The sequence below is a fragment of the Drosophila suzukii genome, chromosome 3 (assembly GCF_043229965.1).
Source record: "Drosophila suzukii chromosome 3, CBGP_Dsuzu_IsoJpt1.0, whole genome shotgun sequence".
NCBI classification, from domain to species: domain Eukaryota; kingdom Metazoa; phylum Arthropoda; class Insecta; order Diptera; family Drosophilidae; genus Drosophila; species Drosophila suzukii.
The window spans coordinates 53928892-53950269 of NC_092082.1; the positions used below are offsets into that span (position 1 = coordinate 53928892).

The 21378-nt window shown below is 31.8% G+C and overlaps 1 protein-coding gene and 1 long non-coding RNA gene across 2 annotated transcripts in view; one reads left to right on the plus strand and one right to left on the minus strand.

Moving 5' to 3' along the window:
- lovit (loss of visual transmission) overlaps window positions 1–21378 on the minus strand; it is a 654250-nt gene that overhangs the window by 516630 nt on the left and 116242 nt on the right. The gene's annotated exons all lie outside the window — the stretch shown is intronic.
- On the plus strand, window positions 11356–13913 carry LOC139353153 (uncharacterized). The gene is made up of 3 exons (XR_011604308.1): window positions 11356–13157; window positions 13235–13291; window positions 13359–13913. It is a non-coding gene; the product is annotated as an uncharacterized lncRNA (long non-coding RNA).

The following is a 21378-nucleotide window of genomic DNA, read 5'->3' on the forward strand; positions in this document are numbered from 1 at the left end:
TTTCAACCTAAAAAATCTTGCAATCATCAAAATCAACAACAATAAGAACAACATAAAAAACAGTTAAAACAGTAAGACAACAACAACAATTAAAACAGATACAACTGCTAAAAACAGCTGAAAACAACAACAAAACAGCTACATCCGCTAAAAAACAACTAAAATTAACAACAAAAACAGCTACAACTGCTAAAAACAACTAAAATTAACAACAAAAACAGCTACAACTGCTAAAAACAACTAAAATTAACAACAAAAACAGCTACAACTGCTAAAAACAGGTAAATTAAACAACAAAAAACAGCTACAACTGCTAAAATAACAACTAAAATTAACAACAAAAACAGGTAAAAGCAACAAAAACAACGAAAACAACTACAAGAAGAAACAACTACAAATGGTCAATCCGGGAATGATGAAAGTACTCAAGGAGTTTAATGGTAACGCACCAAAACCTCTCTTAACAAAGGCGAAGATGGAATCGGAGGTGTGCTACCCTATTCGACGTGCTCAACGTAAGAAAACCAGCTTTGGGATGACCCTCACTCTTGAACTTGAAGAGTATATGCTGTACTTGCCGGAACGATACTCAACTTTAGAGGATTCAACAATTGATTATATAAAAGATAATCTTTTTTGTATTATTAAAAGGAATGATAACAATCTCTATTTAGAATTAAATAAAGCTTAAAATGTTTTCATTTTTAATATTATTAATGTATCTATTTTGATAAATAAAAATAAAAATAAAAATAAAGTTTTATAAAACTCAAACTCAAACTCTTTGTTATAAATATTTAAATTATAGTACATTTTTCCCAGTAGCACATGAGTATCAGAGAAAACGACAACAATGAAGCGTAAACTTTTAGAACAGTTGACGAAAAGTAGAAATTCATTAAAAAGAAAATTTAATGAATTGAAACAAATAAAAAATGAGAACGTATCAAATTTGGAGGAAACTTTTAAACCTATTACAGAACCTTTACATGAATTACTCACTGAAAATAAAAAATTGAATAAAAAGGAATATATTAATGATACACATGATATTAAGACTAAGTTCAAGAAAGAGAAAATAAGAGTACCTAAAAGTAAAAAAGAAAAAAGGGTACACGAGAGAGTAATCGAAAGTGATAGTGAGAGTGATGCTTATGTTGATGCTTTTTCACGACAGTCTCTTATAGATGAATCTGATGTTTCACAACAGTCTCTTATAGATGAATCCGATGTTTCACAACAACCTCACACAGATGATTTAAATGAAAGTGTATATGAAGATACCGGGGTGAAGTACAATCTCAACATTAATCAGTTAAAGCAAGAAAAGATCTTAGACAATAGTTATGGACCAAGAGAAGAAAATAATATTTTAATGTTGGGTAATACAACACTTAAAATTAAAAAAAATTTGATGGAATTAGGAAGTGGAAATTTATGGACTCTATCACCAGGTCTATACTCTTTAATTTTTCATAATAGTCCTAAGGATTATACTAAGAACGATTTAGAATCATATAAAAACATTTTAATTGAAACAAGTGCTCACAAAAGAAACTATCAACCAGATGGTCAAGTAAAGGGGAATCGTTCTAAAAAATATTCTTCAATTATTAAACCATTAATATCATCTTCAGTAAATGAAGAACATACTGGTTCTGGGTATATGAGACTACAAAAAATACCACCAAACTATGTATATTGGGATAATGTTAATGAACTTGTTGAAAGATTGCAACTCTTAATGGCATCGAGAGCGGCTGGTAATAATAACCATACTAATGAAATTCTTTCAATAATAGAAGAATTGCGGGAAGCAAAAATAATATATTAATAAAATAGAAAACATTTTCTCATTTTGTTTAATAGTAAAATGTCTATTGACAAGTTTGGTCACTTTTCAAATGATAGAGATTTTTCCTTGCTTTTCAAAAGGGAAGTTGAGAGTCTTACAGGTATATATATAGACACTGATGGTCACATAAATGTTCAGAAAAAAAGAATTAAAAACTCTTCAAAACCAATAAACGGAAATGATTTGGCTATTAAATTGTATGTTGATGATAAAATTAATGAAGCGAAATCACATCAAATGGAAACTATAACTAAATCATTTCAACTACGAAATAAAAGAGTATCAGAGCTGGAAAGTAAAGTAATAAAAATGATAACTCAAATGGAGTATATACATAATTCAATAAAAGAGTTTGTTGATAAATTGGAAAATTTTAACAAATTCATAAACCAACATTTAAAAAAACCTCCACCAATCATTCGTTCTGATCAGACACAAATAGATGGAATAATACTTCGGAAAAGTCCATTTGCACATCGTGTAAACGAAGAAGAAGTTTTAACAATTAATGTGGATCATACATAAATATACCACTCTTTCATTATTTATTTTATAATTAAAATGTCAGTTGATAAGTTTGGTTGTTTTTTAAATGAGAAAGAGTACTCAAGAGATATAACAAAAGGTCTAGAAAAATTTCAAAGTATACTTAATGATTATGATGGACATTTAAATGTTCAGAGGAAACGATTTAAAAATTCCCTACCCCCCATTCATGAAAATGATATTGCAACAAAGATTTATATTGATGATGAAATAAGTAAAGTAGTACAGAATACATCTAATGAAATTTCTAAGCAACCGCAGAAACAACAAATCTTTAGATTAAGACCTCGAATCAATAATATTGAGGGAAAAGTGAGTGAAATTTCTAAAAAATTGGAATTTCTCATGAAAACTTTTAATAAGGTAGTGGAGGATATAAATGAAATAGAAAGTAACATTTTCAATTATATAATTGCACCAACCTCAGTTTTAAAAGGTGAAACTGAATCTTTAGAGAAGAAACCATTTATACCAGATAAAATAAAGCTATGAGTAAACGAGATATTGTAAATGAGTTACATCGCCCATCATTAAAGAATTTCCCAAGACGTAGAGTTATAGTAAAGGGTATTAATGATTTATGGCAGGCTGATTTGGTTGAAATGGGGGCATATGCATCATCAAATAAGGGGTATAGGTATTTGTTAACAGTAATAGATACATTTTCTAAATATGGATGGGGTGAAGCAATAAAATCAAAAAATGCCGATGAAGTTACAAAAGCAATGGAAAAAATAATGAAATCTGGTCGTGGAGTACCAAAGAATTTACAAACAGATAATGGAAATGAATTCTATAATAAACAATTTAGAGAATTGATGAAAAGATATGAAATTAATCATTACTCAACATTTAGTACTCTTAAAGCATCTATTGTGGAACGTTTTAATAGAACAATAAAAGAACTTATGTGGCGTGAGTTTAGTTTTAATGGAAAATATACTTGGCTTCAAATATACAAAGAGTTGATTAATAATTATAATAACAGGAAGCATAGAACGATTAAAATGAAGCCTATTGACGTCAATGCTCAAGTGCTACTGGGAAAAATGTACTATAATTTAAATATTTATAACAAAGGGTTTGAGTTTGAGTTTTATAAAACTTTATTTTTATTTTTATTTTTATTTATCAAAATAGATACATTAATAATATTAAAAATGAAAACATTTTAAGCTTTATTTAATTCTAAATAGAGATTGTTATCATTCCTTTTAATAATACAAAAAAGATTATCTTTTATATAATCAATTGTTGAATCCTCTAAAGTTGAGTATCGTTCCGGCAAGTACAGCATATACTCTTCAAGTTCAAGAGTGAGGGTCATCCCAAAGCTGGTTTTCTTACGTTGAGCACGTCGAATAGGGTAGCACACCTCCGATTCCATCTTCGCCTTTGTTAAGAGAGGTTTTGGTGCGTTACCATTAAACTCCTTGAGTACTTTCATCATTCCCGGATTGACCATTTGTAGTTGTTTCTTCTTGTAGTTGTTTTCGTTGTTTTTGTTGCTTTTACCTGTTTTTGTTGTTAATTTTAGTTGTTATTTTAGCAGTTGTAGCTGTTTTTTGTTGTTTAATTTACCTGTTTTTAGCAGTTGTAGCTGTTTTTGTTGTTAATTTTAGTTGTTTTTAGCAGTTGTAGCTGTTTTTGTTGTTAATTTTAGTTGTTTTTAGCAGTTGTAGCTGTTTTTGTTGTTAATTTTAGTTGTTTTTTAGCGGATGTAGCTGTTTTGTTGTTGTTTTCAGCTGTTTTTAGCAGTTGTATCTGTTTTAATTGTTGTTGTTGTCTTACTGTTTTAACTGTTTTTTATGTTGTTCTTATTGTTGTTGATTTTGATGATTGCAAGATTTTTTAGGTTGAAACTTTAGACTGAGAACGTTTTAGCTTGAAACTTTTAGGTTGAGACTGTTTGCAGGTGGTTTTTAAATGTGTGTTAGAATAACTTTTGATCGAGTTTTTATACCTTGAGGTAAACTAACCCTCCCTGTTCTCTCTCATTCTTGATTTAGCATCGACCAATCATAGCAGTGAATAGCATGTAAATAGGGTGGGTTTCAAGAATCATAGAGAAATTACTTGATCATAGTGTAAAAGTTAGGGTGGGATAGAGAGAGTAAGAATTGGAGGGACAGGTGTCCACAGTTGGTACTATTAAAGTCTTGTTTTCTCTCATAGTTATAGTTAATGTTATTCCCCAAGTATTTCACAATTTCTTTTGGGGGTTGTAAATTTCCAAAACTATCAAAGTAATGTATACTTTTTTTATTTTTGTTATAAGCTACCCAATGTGTACCATTTGATGAACTATCATCTAGGTTTATAATTCCTGACTCTTCTCTCCAAGGAGATTTGGGGAGTGAGTCTCTCATAAACACACCTCGGAAATGTGGAATGTACTTTTGAGCAAAATTCAAAATTTCGAAATTTGAAAGAGGTTTTTTAGGTAGCTTAGTAATTAGTTTTTTGGATTTCCTCTAAATGGATTAAGATATAATCCATAACCTTTTCTATAAGGTTTAAGAAACATACCTTCACCCACCTTAATACTTTCCATTTTCTTATTATGTTGCTTACTCTCTTCTAATTGTTTTTTCCCCATATTTGCATTATTAATAGTTTTAGCAATAGCTGCACTACCAGAGGCGAGACTACCTAATGCACTAAGTGCAGTCAAAATGGGTACAATAGGTAAAAAACCACCAATTTTCGGTACATTAATAATACGAGGAATCTTAATTTTTTTTTTATTTCTGCCAATTGATTTATTGACTGCTTTACGTGCAACCTTAATCGCACTCATTAGATCTAGTGGCTTCTGAGTTTTCAATGCCCGCATTCCTGTTTGGATAACATTTGAAAAACTCTTTACCTTTGATTTCCTTTTCTTACACTTTCTCTTTGTTCCCTTTTTCACACCCATTCCGAATTTCTTTTTTGTTTTCATAATATTTGTAATCAAGTATGCTGCTGTTTTCTCTGCAATACTACTATCTTTTGAACCAACACGTTCCCACGCTTTATTTATTAGTACTGCGTCAGCCTTATGTCGATCAGCTAGATCCTTATATTGTGAATATGCAATATCATGTACTCTACAAGCTTCATCCAATTGATTTATCCCACGATCACCGCGATCCAACCTTTGTTTTAGCTTTGTTCCAGGTCCACAAAAATTATAACCAGGAATATGTACTTCAAATGGAAGTGTGTTAATTATTTTGTTGATAATACCACTACCTCGTTTCAAGTTTGAACTCTGACTGCAACAATTATAAAAACTTTTACCCATTTTATATAATGTTTAATCAAGGAGCATTTCTCATCGAATGAAGTACATTACACACGTGAATATGCGTTTAATACGTCAAAAACAAGAAATCTGTGTTAGAAATATCGAGGGTGGTGATCATTCATTAACAAATTCAGTTCCACGACATAGTTCTTTATTACCCAATACAATAAGAGCATTGGTTGTCGGTCCCTCAAACTGTGGAAAAACAAATGTTATGCTCAGCCTTATTGAAAGTCCAAACGGGCTAAAATTTGAGAATATATATGTATTCTCAAAGAGTTTATATCAACCAAAGTATGAGTATTTAGAGAAACTAATTAAACCGATAAAGGGAATGGGATATTATACGTTCTCACAAAATGATGAAGTTTTACCACCCGCTAAGGCTAAAGAAAACTCTATTATGATTTTTGATGATGTTGCTTGTGAAAAACAAAACAACATTCGTTCATATTTCTGTATGGGGCGTCATAAAAATATAGATTCTTTTTACCTATGCCAAACATATACTCATATTCCAAAACATCTAATACGTGATAACGCGAATATGATTATAATGTTTAAACAAGATGATTTAAATATGCGTCATATATATCGTGATCATGTAAATACTGATATGTCCTATGATTCATTTATGAAAATTTGTCAAAAGTGTTGGAGTGATAAATACGGATTCCTCATAATAAGTAAAGATAACGATATGGAAAAGGGAAGATACAGGAAGGGTTTTAATGAATTTATAATTATTTGAGAATATAAGTTTCATTCTGTAAGCTATATTTTCACAGTACATTATTAGACCCCAAAATGAGTAGATCATTCACTCTTACATTAAATGGTAATGAACCCATTACAAACATTTCTTATTTCCCACCCATTGAACTGACAAATGGTGAATATGAGTGTGCACTCATTGACTTTCATATGTACAACTCTATACCCAATGTTGATATAAATAATAATCTATTTCATATTGGTGATAAAGTAATTCAACTTCCAATCGGGTCATATGAACTCAATGATATTTATGATTTTCTAAAAAATAAACTAAAAGATTATGATCTTGAGAAAACATTTCAAATGGAGAGTAATAATAACACACTTCAAGTTCATATTACAACTACCAAGGAACCTATTTATTTTAATAGAAACAACTCCATTGGACAATTGCTTGGTTTCAATAAAAAAATAATTTATCCCGACTTGAAAAAAACATATATATCTGATCAACCTGTCAACATTTTAAAAATAAACACAATACGCTTAGTATGTAATATTATAAGCGGGTCATATATTGATAGTAGACAAGATCATTGATTATACGAATTTGGAATTAATGTTCCACCAGGCTATAAAATGAATATCACACCACACAATCTTATTTACTTACCAGTCAACACTAGAGAAATAAGTACACTCTCTATTCACATAACTGATCAGAACGGTGAATTAATAAATTTACGCGGTGAAAACTATACAATTCGTTTACACTTAAGATTAATACAATGATTATATACAATAAAAGAGGTGATACCTACCATCATCAGCACACTTTAAAACATAAAGTTATAGGAAGAGGATCGAAACCAAACAGACACACACTTACATTAAAAAATAAGTTAATTCTTAAATCATTGGGCTTCAAAGTGCGAGTTTAACTAAAGTCATGGGGTTGAATGAAATATTGGCAGTACGGGAAAAACCTTTCTCTGATGAAAGTATATCAAAGAAGGAATATCACAGCTATCAACCCTATCAACAATCATTTAAACCAAATGATGAGATAAGAATTACAATCCAAAATCAAGATTTATATGTACTCCCCCATGAGAGTCTTCTAAATTTTCAAGGAGATATTACCCTAATTAAGGAAGGGGGAGTGGTAGAAACTCAAAATGTTATTGCGAAAATGAGAAATAATTGTATGGCATACTTTTTAGATGAAATACGCTATGAAATCAATGGTGTTGAAATAGATAGAACAAGATTTAGTGGTATTACTTCTACAATAAAAAACTTTGTTTCTTTAAATCAATTTGAAAGCAAGACACTTTACAATTCTGGATGGAGTGGAGGACCCGTTTTCAATTTAAGCCCCCACTTCAACTTTTCAATACCCCTTAAAAACCTACTTGGATTTGCTGAAGATTTCAAAAAAGTATTATTAAATTGTAAACATGAACTAGTACTATTAATATCAAAAAATTTTAATGATGTACTTGAACGAGATAAATTTGAGAATGCACAATTAGTCGGAAAATATCATCTCAATATGACTAATATTACATGGAAAATTCCTCATATAACACCCAGCGATTCAACGAAAATTAAAATGTATGATATTATAAAAAGTGGAACCAATCTACCGATTGCATTCCGTAGTTGGGATACATACATTAATCCTAAACTAAGTAATGGAACAAATCATGTTTGGAATGTTAAATTAGCTGCTAACCGAGAACGTCCACGATTTGCTTTAATTGGATTTAAAGATAACCACTATCTGGTTACAAACAATTTAAGAAATCTAAAGGTCTATTTAAACTCTGAAACTTATCCCTACGATGACTTAAACTTGGACTTTGATAAAGATCGATTTGCTCACCTATATGATATGTACTGCAAGTTTCAATCTAGCTACTATAACCGAAGTGAATCTCCTTTACTATCACCTACAGACTTTAAAACTAAAGCTCCTATTATCGTAATTGACTTATCATATCAAAATGAAATGGTTAAATCGGGGCCCATTGATGTTAGGATTTCAATTGAACTTACCAAGCCCGCTATCGAAAATGTTCAAGTATATTGCGTGCTCATACATGATCGTTTAGTTGAATATAACCCGTTGAATGGTCTAGTTCAGCGGATTGTCTAACAATTAATCAGTCAATCATGAGTGAAGATATTGTTGCAATTGATGTTCAAGGATTTCTTGGGAACAACAATAAATTTATTCTAAAAGAAATTGGAGTCGTATTCAAAAACGAGACAAGCTTGAATTCTAATTTTATCATACACTCTCCACATGATTTTATTGAATTGAATAAGAAATGTAGAAAAACAGCTACTTGGCTAACAAAAAAAACATCACAAAATTTATTGGAATGATGGAGTATACTTTTTCAAAGAAACACAAATGTATCTAAGAGAAATAATTAGAAAACAGGAAATAATTTGTAAGGGATATCAAAAAAGGTTATTCCTACAAAAATTTTTAAAAATTGATAATGTAATTAACATTGATGAAATTGGTTGTCCCTCTCTAAAAATAATGGATGGAAAGCACTTTCCATATTGTTCATTACATGCTCGGGATGGTGTCTGCTCTCTGAACAATGCTCATAAAATCTTAAACTTTTACACAAACGAAAACTCCTAAACACCTTTTAAACAATTCATTCACATTTTGAGAGTCGGGAAAATAAGTTTACGAAATGACTGATTCTAATAACAATCTAAATATACCGACTTATTCATCTTTAATAATTAAAATAATTTTTTTATTAATACATTTGGAAATATGATTTCAAAAGAGGACTTGAAATTACTACTGGAGACAAGGAACATGTTCATGGGTACTGACGTAAAGCAGTTTATAAAAACAACATTTGGAGAACATTTAAATTTATGTACATTTTCTAATGATAATATAGAAACTTGTGCTTGTTTTCATTTTGTAATTCAACAATATAGAGTTAGAAAATTAATTTCATCATATATTGAAACTTTTAAATAAAGAGAAAACCAAAAAAAAAAATTCTCTATTGTTTTGAATTTGTTTTCGAGGGTGGGTCTATCATCAGCTGTTGCATTTTTTAACATCTGTTTTCTAAGTATAATACAACGAGTTATCTCTACCAAACTTTAGTTTAAGATAAACATTCAGACTATTACGTTGAAAGAAAAAATGATTTCCTCAAAAATTGAAGAGTTCTTAAGGGAGCATGGAAGTGAGATCTTCAAGGAACATGCTACGAAATTGAAATCATTTCATACATTTTTTAAAGATGTAGAAGCCACCCCACTAATTCATTCAAAGTATGGAGAACACCTATCATCCTGTGCATGGGCATATGATGATTGTAAAGTTGGACCTGACACTTGCAGGTGTATGCATGTTGAAAAGAGAGAAGAAGACGCCTTAAAATTGATGGAAAGATACATTCATTTATTTAAAAGACTCAATGTAAACTGTTAAGACGAATATATAGAAATAAAAACGTATTTGACTAAACAAACGATCTCATTTGTTTTTTGTATAAATGTGTATATTCTGTTAGGAACCACCACCACAAGCACCGCCACCACCACCATCCCTCTTACACTCCTACGCTCACTTTCCCATCTAATGCTCGCTAAAGAGGGGAGAGGTTACCGAACTCACGCTTGTTTCACACCACAAAAGTATGCGGTCTAATATCCCTCAAACCAACACCTTTTGACCACAAGACCGTAGCCAGGTTACACTAACAGGTGTCACCTACAACCCTAATTGAATCAACAAAACGCCCACGCATAGAAAAACAACTTCCCTTCCTCCTCCTCCTCCGCCTAAATATAGTTTTACAAATTCATACGCATGACAAAACACCCCTTGTAAAACGAATAGTTTTCTAAAACTGAACTACTTTCCACATTTCTCCTTAACACATACATTTTTTGAAAACTTAGAAGGTAACCGTTTTCTCTCTCATGTAAGCGCATGAGAAAAAATTTTCAAATATGATTAAAGAAAAACGTATTTGACTAAACAAACGATCTCATTTGGTTTTGTTCTGTTAGGAACCACCACCACCACAGTCACCATTTTGACCACAAGACCGTAGGCAGGTTACACCAACAGGTGTCACCTACAACCCTAATTGAATCAACAAAACGCCCACGCATAACAAAACAACGTTTTTGTTACACTCCCACGCTCACTTTCCCATCTAATGCTCGCTAAAGGGGGAGAGGTTACCGAACTCACGCTTGTTTCACGCCACAAAAGTATGCGGTCTAATATCCCTCAAACCAACACCTTTTGACCACAAGACCGTAGCCAGGTGTCACCTACAACCCTAATTGACTCAACAAAACGCCCACGCATAACGCCTTCTAACCCAAGTTAGAAGCAACATAGTGATCTGTGTGCAACCATTGCACTCCACAAAATCCCACGCATGACAAAACACCCCTATCACACACGCAAGCCAGGTGTCACCTACAACCCTAATTGACTCAACAAAACGCCCACGCATAACGCGTTCTAACACAAGTTAGAAGCAACATAGTGACCTGTGTGCAACCATTGCACTCCACAAAATTCCACGCATGACAAAACACCCCTATCACACACGCACCTTTAGCTTGAGAAAAAGACAAGACAAAACAAGACATATCAAAACACCACTCTCTCACACTCCTACACACCACTTTCTAACCTCATTAAGTGACCTGTGTGCAACCATGCTCATCTAACTAGGGTCAGCAACACCCCCCTTTTTGAATTAATTATGCTAAGTAGGTCATTAGAACACCTGTGTGCAACCATGCGTGACTAATTAGGGTCAGTGTGCAACCATGCGTGACTAATTAGGGTCACCCCCACCTCCTTTTTTGACATGATTTATTACCTAGTGAGCCAGCTCCCGTATTAACTACCTACTGAAATAAATTATGTTTCTTCACAATCACGCAATTCCTATTTATAAAGTGTGAAGAAAAGCATGTACAGATAAGAATTTAAACAGAACGTTACATATTTATATATACAAATCTGGAGGGTATAAAGGCGGAAGAATTTCAAAAAGTGTTCAGTTTCCATCTATTCGTTCACGCAACTCAATTTCGGATCGTTTGCTTATTCATTCGATAGTTCGTTTGTTCGATTGTCAAAAAAACAAAATCAAAATTAAAATTATGGTTTTTATAATATTTTTTGTGATACTTTCCCTCTTTAATCCGATGGTGAAAATGGTACCACTCCCCAATGAAATGACTTTAATTGAAAACCCATCGACTTCCAATAATTCGATTGGGTTATTTATCAATGTTCCAAAACTAAAAAAAATCATTAAAATTGACTTAAAATTTGAGATCCTAGAGGACAGTCATATTTTTATGGATCTCATAAACAAGACAAGTGATGAAAAGGAGATACCAAACTTAAAAAGTGAACTCGATACTAAAATATTTAATGCTATTAATGGTAGCATTAATGAAAAAGACTTAACAACAAGTACAAGTGCAAGTACAGTTGAAGAAGAAATATCTACATCAACATCTACTACAACTACATCTACCTCAACTACAACAAGTGCAACTACACCTACAATGAGAAGGGGAATTCTGGAGGAGGAGGAGGAGGAAGAAACAACAACTACAACAGCAGCAACTACATTAAAAAAAGAACTTCTGGAAGAAGATACAACAAAAACAGCTACATCAACAACTACAACCCCAACCAATCTTTTTGATTTTAATAGCGAAAATGAAAGTGTTGATCACATAGAAAATAAGAACATAGGAGAAGAAAATTCAGAAAAAATTGATATGGGTATAATTGATAGTGAGAGAGAATTTGAAAACGTAAGTCGAGCACCAACATTTAGTAATACGTCACAAGAATTAGTGTTGGGGATCAGTGATAGTGATACAGAATTTGAAAGTGTAAGTCGGGTTCCAATAAAAAGGAACACTACTCATAAATTAAAAAGCACTGAAAACATACACAACTCTCAAATCGAATTCACAAAGAGAGGTATAATTGAGAATTTTAAGCAAAAATTAGTTGAAAATGAAAGGAGAATAGGAGGGCATATGGATTTGGGAAGAAGGGGTCTAAACAGATTCTTTACCATCCAATACAAAACTGCTACAGTAGGAGTTAAATGTCATTACAATAATATATATAGAAGAACACATTCTAGACGAAGTCTAAGTAAATCTAAGCGTATGAATTTAAAATATTTATCTAATCGCCACCGCCATCAAAAATCTAAACGCAATACTAATACCCCCTTAGCAACTTTAAGAATAAATTGTTTTGAATTTGCAGAAGTTTTATCCCAAACAGTAATTAATGCAGAGAGACGAAAAGATAGGATTGTCTATGAAAAAATATCAAAGGATGCTGATCTTCTCTCCAAACAAGAGAGTAAAAGAGAAGAGATAGAAGAAGAAGAAACAGGTTATCTTAGTGATGGTCCACAAATCCAAGAAATTGAAATAGAGGAAGCAGAAAGAATTAATGGGATATATTTAAGAAAGAGAAATTTAGCAGCTCAAATGATGCTTGAATATTTAAATAAAAAAGAAAGTCAGATTAGTACAGATAAAATATCAATTAACGATATTAACGATTTCAAAATAACTAATAGTGATATTATAACATAATCTGATTTAGTAGGGAAATATGTTTGTTTTTACAGAATATAAAAATAGAAGATGAAAATAATAATTCGAGTAAATTAAAAAAAGGTGAGTTTAATATATATATATATATATATATAATTTTATATACTAATATATATATATATATATATATATATTTTCAGAACTCCAAAACATAAATAAAAAAGTTGAAAATAATATTTCGGATGGAGCTCAAAAAGGTTGGTTAAATACATATAAAATAATATTTGTATATATATATATATAGTAAAATATTTATATTTTCAGATCTCCAAAACATTAATAAAAAAGAGGATGGCAAATTTTCTCATAATTTGTATGGTGATGACGATGATGATGATGATGATGATGATGACCATGATACAATCCTTTATGATGATGAAAATCCGGAACCATGTATTCCAAGATCATCTAGTAAGGATGAAACTATTCTTGTTGAGGGTGGTATAGATAACTATGTTCAAACTATACCGTTTAATTTAGATGAAGATAATGATAAATACATTAAATCAATTCCTTTAAGTAATGATGACAATAAAGTATATAGATTACAGGGTGGTATAGATAACTATAAACAAACTGTACCACTAAATATAGAAGAAAGTAAACAAATTGAATGTAATTCAAAGAAAATATTGTAATTCTTCTGTTAAATTCAAATTTTCATGTTCTGTTAATTCTCATAAATTTTAACATTACCCTGTAAGTAAAAGCGATGTTTGTTCTGTTAAATAAAAATTTTATAATAATAATAATAATAATATTGTGAATTGTAATATTTAGTTTATACATTACCTTACATTTTACCCTTTAAATAAAAAAGCGTTGTTTGTTCTGTCTTATTTACAATTATAGAGTACATTTATTCATTTTTTTTACAATCTAATAAATTTAATTCTAGTTCTGTATAAAACATTTCAAATTCACATTCATATATATTTTTCTTAAATTTTTCTATTTCATTCTCTTGATAATTATTTCTATTAGAACAATTCTCTATTTCTTTTATTCTTTGTTCATAAACATAAATATTTGAATCCAATTCATTAAGTTTATTTTCTAATCTTTTTTCATCTATTTTATAATGGCCATATTGTAGTGTATTAATTTTATTGTCTTGTATAAGAACCTTTGTGTCTTTATGACTGAGAACTACTTTTTTACATTTAATTGTTGATAAAAGATGATTTTTAGATCTAATCATTGACATAGAGCCTACCACTTCCTCTTCCGAAAACAAACATTTTTTAAAACTATTAAAAGTTAATTGATCTATTGCACTTCTTTTAACACCCTTTGATTTTTTCACTGTTTTTTCAGAGCTGTCATTACTATTAGATGTTTTAAAGGCATACATTTTTGATCTCAAACCAACAAATTCAGTCATAGGTCTTCCATTGAGTTCATCTTTAAAAAAACCCAACCTTTTTTTATTAGCTTTAGGAAAATTATAGAGATTAAGTAATTCATCAGAATAATCTGATGTATCAAACTTCATCTCAACATCATTCTGAATATCTTTATAAAAATCTTCAGTGTTAATGGTATATATAAAAGAATCTGTATCCATATAATTTAATTGAACATTTTCATTGTATTTAGGTTTGATATAATTATAATGAAAATCATACATTTTCCATTTCGATAAATCTAATACAGCAAAACCTAAATATAAAGGTTTGTTGTACAACACATTTAATCTTTTCATTTGAAAGGCAAAGAAGTTTTCTGAAAACTATTCGACACTATGGAAGTTTGACTTTGAAATAAGAGATCTACCGCAATGCCTTTTTGGACCAGAAGAATCGGATGGTGAAGCACTTTCCCATTCAGTAATTAATTTAATATTAACGCGCTTATCTACATTTTCCATCGTTTTACCGTAGACAGCATTATTTAAAAGTTTAAAAAAATCTTTTTCAAATGTATTTTTTGCATTAGTTCTATGGAATGTATTCAAATCAATATATGTTTTTAGCCAAGGTTTCTGAAAGAAGCGAAGACCTCTATGAATTTTTGTTAGAATTAATCCATTTTCTATACACTGTTGAAGATTTTTATAATGAATTATATATTTTTCTTTATCCCTTAAATCAGCAATTAATTTTTTTATTTTGTCTGACTTTGTTGGTAACTGATTATTACAACAAAATGGAAGGTCATTATGTTTATCGTGCAATTTTAAAGGATATTTTAAATCTACCTCAAAAATGTATCCATATTCACTATCATCTGCAATCTCAGCAATGTTAATACTATCAAGTTCCCCCCTTGAAATCCATTCAAAACCTCCATATGGTAAAGATTGTGACATAGCCCAACCATATAAATTATTTGCATCCAAATAAATCAAATATGATGATTTTTGAGTACTATCAAAATTCTCAACATATTTATTATTTGCTTTAGCATATCTACATGTACATTGAACTAAGCCACCACGAATACCACTTTGAATAAATTTATACTGATCTATATCAGTTAATAAATCTAATTCAATTTTAGTACATTTTAACATAGCTTCCCATGATAATCCTGGTGTAGTGAAAAAATGTGCTAGATCAAGTGAATAAATTTTACTACAAAGTCTTCGAAAGTTTTCAAAGACATCAGACATTAATAAAACATCTGTTTTTAAATATAATTCTAAATAATCTTTAAGATTATTGCAAGAAAACTCATTCCATACCTTTTGGGCGTGAGTATAATTTTCAACTGAACATTCATTTTCGGTTAAGGAACTATAGAAAGCTTCTCTAGGAGGTAATTTACTTTCTTTTAATTTCTCAACTGAATCTAAATATTCATATGGAAATACACCCTTTCGTCGCATTAAGTTGAAATGATTTTCATTAGGGAAAAATGATCTTGTTATACACATTTGCTCACTATCTAGATTTGAAGCTAATGTATCTAAAGCAGAAGGCATAAATCGAAACGAGTCTAGAAAACGGATTTCAAAGTTATCACCATTACTTAAAGTTATAATTTTTGAAATTTATATATATTGTTCCTTATTTAATGGAATTACCTTTATTTCACCAGGTATGACTTCCAAATCTTTAATAAATAGATGGCAATCATACCTGGTGAAATTGTGGAAGAAAACAGGAATAAATTTTGGAACTGTATATTTTAAATTACACTCATTATGTGCTGCCCCCCTAAATTTTCCTGTGAAGTGACAGTGATCCCTAACTCTATCCAATAAAAGAGGAGTGTTGCATATATGACAATTATTAGATTTTTGGAAATCATCTTCTTCAACATCTGACATTATTAAAGAAACAGATTTTGAAATATAGTTTTCATATATAAAACTTAAATTGTCTATTAGTGATAACAGGAAATTCATTCCCGAGTTAAATACAGTTTCTAAGACAAACTTATCTAAACTGTTATCATGTGCACACTTTATATAGTATGCATATGAAACAGGTCTATGTATATTTATAATATTTAAATTTAATGTTTCGTTTTTATTAATTGGTTGAAGGATGGATTCAAAGTCAGCGTAAACTGTGAATGGGACCATCACTTCCTTTTGAACATTTGTATACCGTAAAGTGGCATCCTTCATGTTGGGTAAACGCGAGACTTTTTTCCCACAGACTTCTGAATGCCGGTTGGCAGCATCTTCACTCAATGAGTAATTTAAGCAAATTTGACAGAACCATTTTTTTGATTTGTCTCTCGAAACTTGAGAGGAAACCAAACTAAAAAAAGATAAACACAAGAAAAAAAAATTTTTTTTTAAGTATGAAAGCAAATAAATATTATGAAATTTAAAAACAAAAACAGGTAAAAGATATAATAATGATAAAATGATAAAACAACTTACTTTGAGAGATTTTTTATCCAAGTATAGTGTGCTTTACATCCTTCCTCCAGTATCAACATATTTATATGATTTCTCCTCACTTCAGGAGAGTAAAATATGGGCCCGAATATAACTCCATCGTCGAATCCAAAAAGTGTAATATTTATGTCCTTATTTATTTCCATAAATTTCGATATATCCGCAGGCTTTAGTGGAAATTGCAATCCAGTGAAATTTAGTGTGATCCCATTGACTTGAATTACTTCATCATTTATATTCACTTTATAGCTTGTGCATCTGTTCGCATTCTTATTTAGTTTACTTAATGCTGCGATTAAGCTCCATTTAAAACAATATTCATCATCTGTGTTTTTTACATTTATAATTGCTTTTTTTCCTTCTAAACAAGAGGGTAGTTTTATATAAGATGATCCTCTTAAGGGTGAATATTGATTAATATTCATCTCCAATCGAGTGAGATGAAGCAAAGTCCATCCACTATCCCTTTCTTGGAATTCTTCCATCCTCGCCAAAATTTTTTCCATGTGCTCCTTATATTCATTTTCAATGTTCGAATAGGCACTAATTATTGTCATCTTACTTTGAAATGACTTTATTTCAATACATTCCTTTTCTTCCTTCAAAAGTCCGTACTCTCCAAAAAGTTCAAAATTTATTTTCACCGATGCATAACTTTCCAACAATGGATACAAGTGAGGTAGAAAAGCTTCTCCTGCTTGCTCCATAAATTGTGTTGGATAAATTACATCATTGTTGGTGTTTTCATATAAGTAGTGAACAATCCTTCCTTGAAATCCAGAACTGATTTTTTTTATCCTTGAATCCACTGGTTCAACAACATTCTTCTTGTGTTGCTCCGTTCGCAGATGATGAGCCCACGAAATGTTACCCGATAGGGTAATGTTGCACTTTCCACAATACTTATTCATTTTTTTTTGTTTTTATATTTTCCTTTTTTTTTTGGAAGTATTGTATTGTTACTTGTACTTTTCACTTTGTTATACTTTACTTTTACTGTAAAGTATTTTATGTTTTATCAATTTGATAAGTTTACACAACACAAATCTGGGTAGTTCACAGTTCACACAACTTTACTTTACACTTGGTAAAGTATTTTAATTTTTATCAATTTGATAATCTCGCACAAATCGAATTCGGATGGAACGTAAGTTAACACAACTTTACTTTAGCTTTGAATTACCGGAGGGTTCACACGACGATTCTAGATGGTTCGCTCAACTCAAATAGTTTTCTAAAACTGAACTACTTTCCACATTTCTCCTTAACAAATACATTTTTTTTAAAACTTAGAAGGTAACCGTTTTCTCTTTCTATAAGCGCATGAGAAAAAATTTTCAAATATGATTAAAGAAAAACGTATTTGACTAAACAAACGATCTCATTTGGTTTTGTTCTGTTAGGAACCACCACCACAAGCACCGCCACCACCACCATCCCTCTTACACTCCTACGCTCACTTTCCCATCTAATGCTCGCTAAAGAGGGGAGAGGTTACCGAACTCACGCTTGTTTCACACCACAAAAGTATGCGGTCTAATATCCCTCAAACCAACACCTTTTGACCACAAGACCGTAGCCAGGTTACACTAACAGGTGTCACCTACAACCCTAATTGAATCAACAAAACGCCCACGCATAGAAAAACAACTTCCCTTCCTCCTCCTCCTCCGCCTAAATATAGTTTTACAAATTCATACGCATGACAAAACACCCCTTGTAAAACGAATAGTTTTCTAAAACTGAACTACTTTCCACATTTCTCCTTAACACATACATTTTTTGAAAACTTAGAAGGTAACCGTTTTCTCTCTCATGTAAGCGCATGAGAAAAAATTTTCAAATATGATTAAAGAAAAACGTATTTGACTAAACAAACGATCTCATTTGGTTTTGTTCTGTTAGGAACCACCACCACCACAGTCACCATTTTGACCACAAGACCGTAGGCAGGTTACACTAACAGGTGTCACCTACAACCCTAATTGAATCAACAAAACGCCCACGCATAACAAAACAACGTTTTTGTTACACTCCCACGCTCACTTTCCCATCTAATGCTCGCTAAAGAGGGGGAGGTTACCGAACTCACGCTTGTTTCACACCACAAAAGTATGCGGTCTAATATCCCTCAAACCAACACCTTTTGACCACAAGACCGTAGCCAGGTGTCACCTACAACCCTAATTGACTCAACAAAACGCCCACGCATAACGCCTTCTAACCCAAGTTAGAAGCAACATAGTGATCTGTGTGCAACCATTGCACTCCACAAAATCCCACGCATGACAAAACACCCCTATCACACACGCAAGCCAGGTGTCACCTACAACCCTAATTGACTCAACAAAACGCCCACGCATAACGCGTTCTAACACAAGTTAGAAGCAACATAGTGACCTGTGTGCAACCATTGCACTCCACAAAATTCCACGCATGACAAAACACCCCTATCACACACGCACCTTTAGCTTGAGAAAAAGACAAGACAAAACAAGACATATCAAAACACCACTCTCTCACACTCCTACACACCACTTTCTAACCTCATTAAGTGACCTGTGTGCAACCATGCTCATCTAACAAGGGTCAGCAACACCCCCCTTTTTGAATTAATTATGCTAAGTAGGTCATTAGAACACCTGTGTGCAACCATGCGTGACTAGTTAGGGTCAGTGTGCAACCATGCGTGACTAATTAGGGTCACCCCCACCTCCTTTTTTGACATGATTTATTACCTAGTGAGCCAGCTCCCGTATTAACTACCTACTAGCGATGCTGAAGTCAGTCGTATTTCGCAACTATCTTTACCTGAAGATTGTTATCATCCTACCCTGCAGCTCTGTATTAATGGATTTTTTTAATAATCCTAGGACTACAACAAATGTACAGCCTAGTTTGTGTTTTAAGAGGACTGATTACGGCAGACTGGTGGAATCTTTATCGACAGTAAGCTGGTCCTTTCTAGTTGACCTTCCTGTTGATGATGCAGTTAGGTACTTTTATGAGATCCTCTACCGTCTATTTGATGAATATGTCCCTCTTTCCTCCATGAAGAATTCTTACAGCTCTCCATGGTTTACCCGTCAACTATCTTATCTGAAGAATAAAAAACCAGACTATTTAAACGGTTCAAAAAATCCGGCTTACAGACAGACTTCACCAAATATAGTTCAGCTAAGGTGGAATTTGTCCAGTACAATACTGATTGTTACAAAAATTACCTGTCTCGCTGTAAGCGTGATTTCAAAAGTAATCCTAAGCTTTTCTTTTCTTTCGTCAATTCTAAACGAAAATCTAGCTGCTACCCTCCCTCTCTCTTTCTCAATAATAATGTAGCATCTGATGATAATGATATTTGCAACTTATTCGCAGACTTTTTTCAATCCACTTATACGAAATGCAATAATGTCATTATCAAAGATTATCCATACCCACTACCTCATTTGAACTCTGTCTTCAAACCAGTGATTGATATATCTGATGTTCTTCAGACTCTTAGTACTCTCAAGCTCTTTCACCGGGTCCTGATAGAATACCAAGTTGTATACTTAGGAATTGTTCATCTTATCTTGCTCTTCCCTTAACATTGATATTTAATCTGTCCCTAAGTCAATGTAGATTTCCATCCATATGAAAGGAATCCTTTATTATCCCATTGTTTAAAAAAGGGAACAAGTCCGATATCTCAAACTATCGCGGTATTGCTAAACTCAGTTCTATTCCTGAACTTTTTGAAAAAATGATTACCTGTCAGTTGCAGCATCATTGCAGGTCTTTTATTTCACCTTGTCAGCATGGCTTCACTAGATGTCGCTCTACTTCTACAAACCTACTTGAATTTACGTCTTTAATTACTAGAGGTTTTCTGACACATCATCAAACTGATGTGATTTATACCGATTTCTCTAAAGCTTTTGATTCAGTGAACCATAGGATTCTTATTTATAAATTGTCCCTTTTAGGTTTTCCACCCAACCTACTAGAGTGGATACTTTCCTACCTCTCTAATAGAACTCAAATGGTCTGTTTTAATAATCAAATTTCCAAAATAATTAATGTTACTTCTGGAGTGCCACAGGGTAGACACCTGGGACCTTTACTTTTTGGCTTAATGATTAATGATCTACCTTATGTCATAAAATCGTCAACTGTTTTAATGTATGCAGATGATGTCAAGCTATGTTTGTCCATGTGTTTACCTAATTCATATAATGACCTTCAATTAGATCTTGATTGTTTGTATACGTGGTGCATGATTAACATGTTGAATTTAAACTATTCTAAATGTAACTTTATGACCTTTTATCGTTGTAATCCATCTCTGTATTCCTATTCTATCGGTAATAACGCCCTTGAACGTATTTTTTCTGTTCAGGATCTTGGCGTTCTATTTGATCATAAACTTAGTTTTAAAGACCATATATC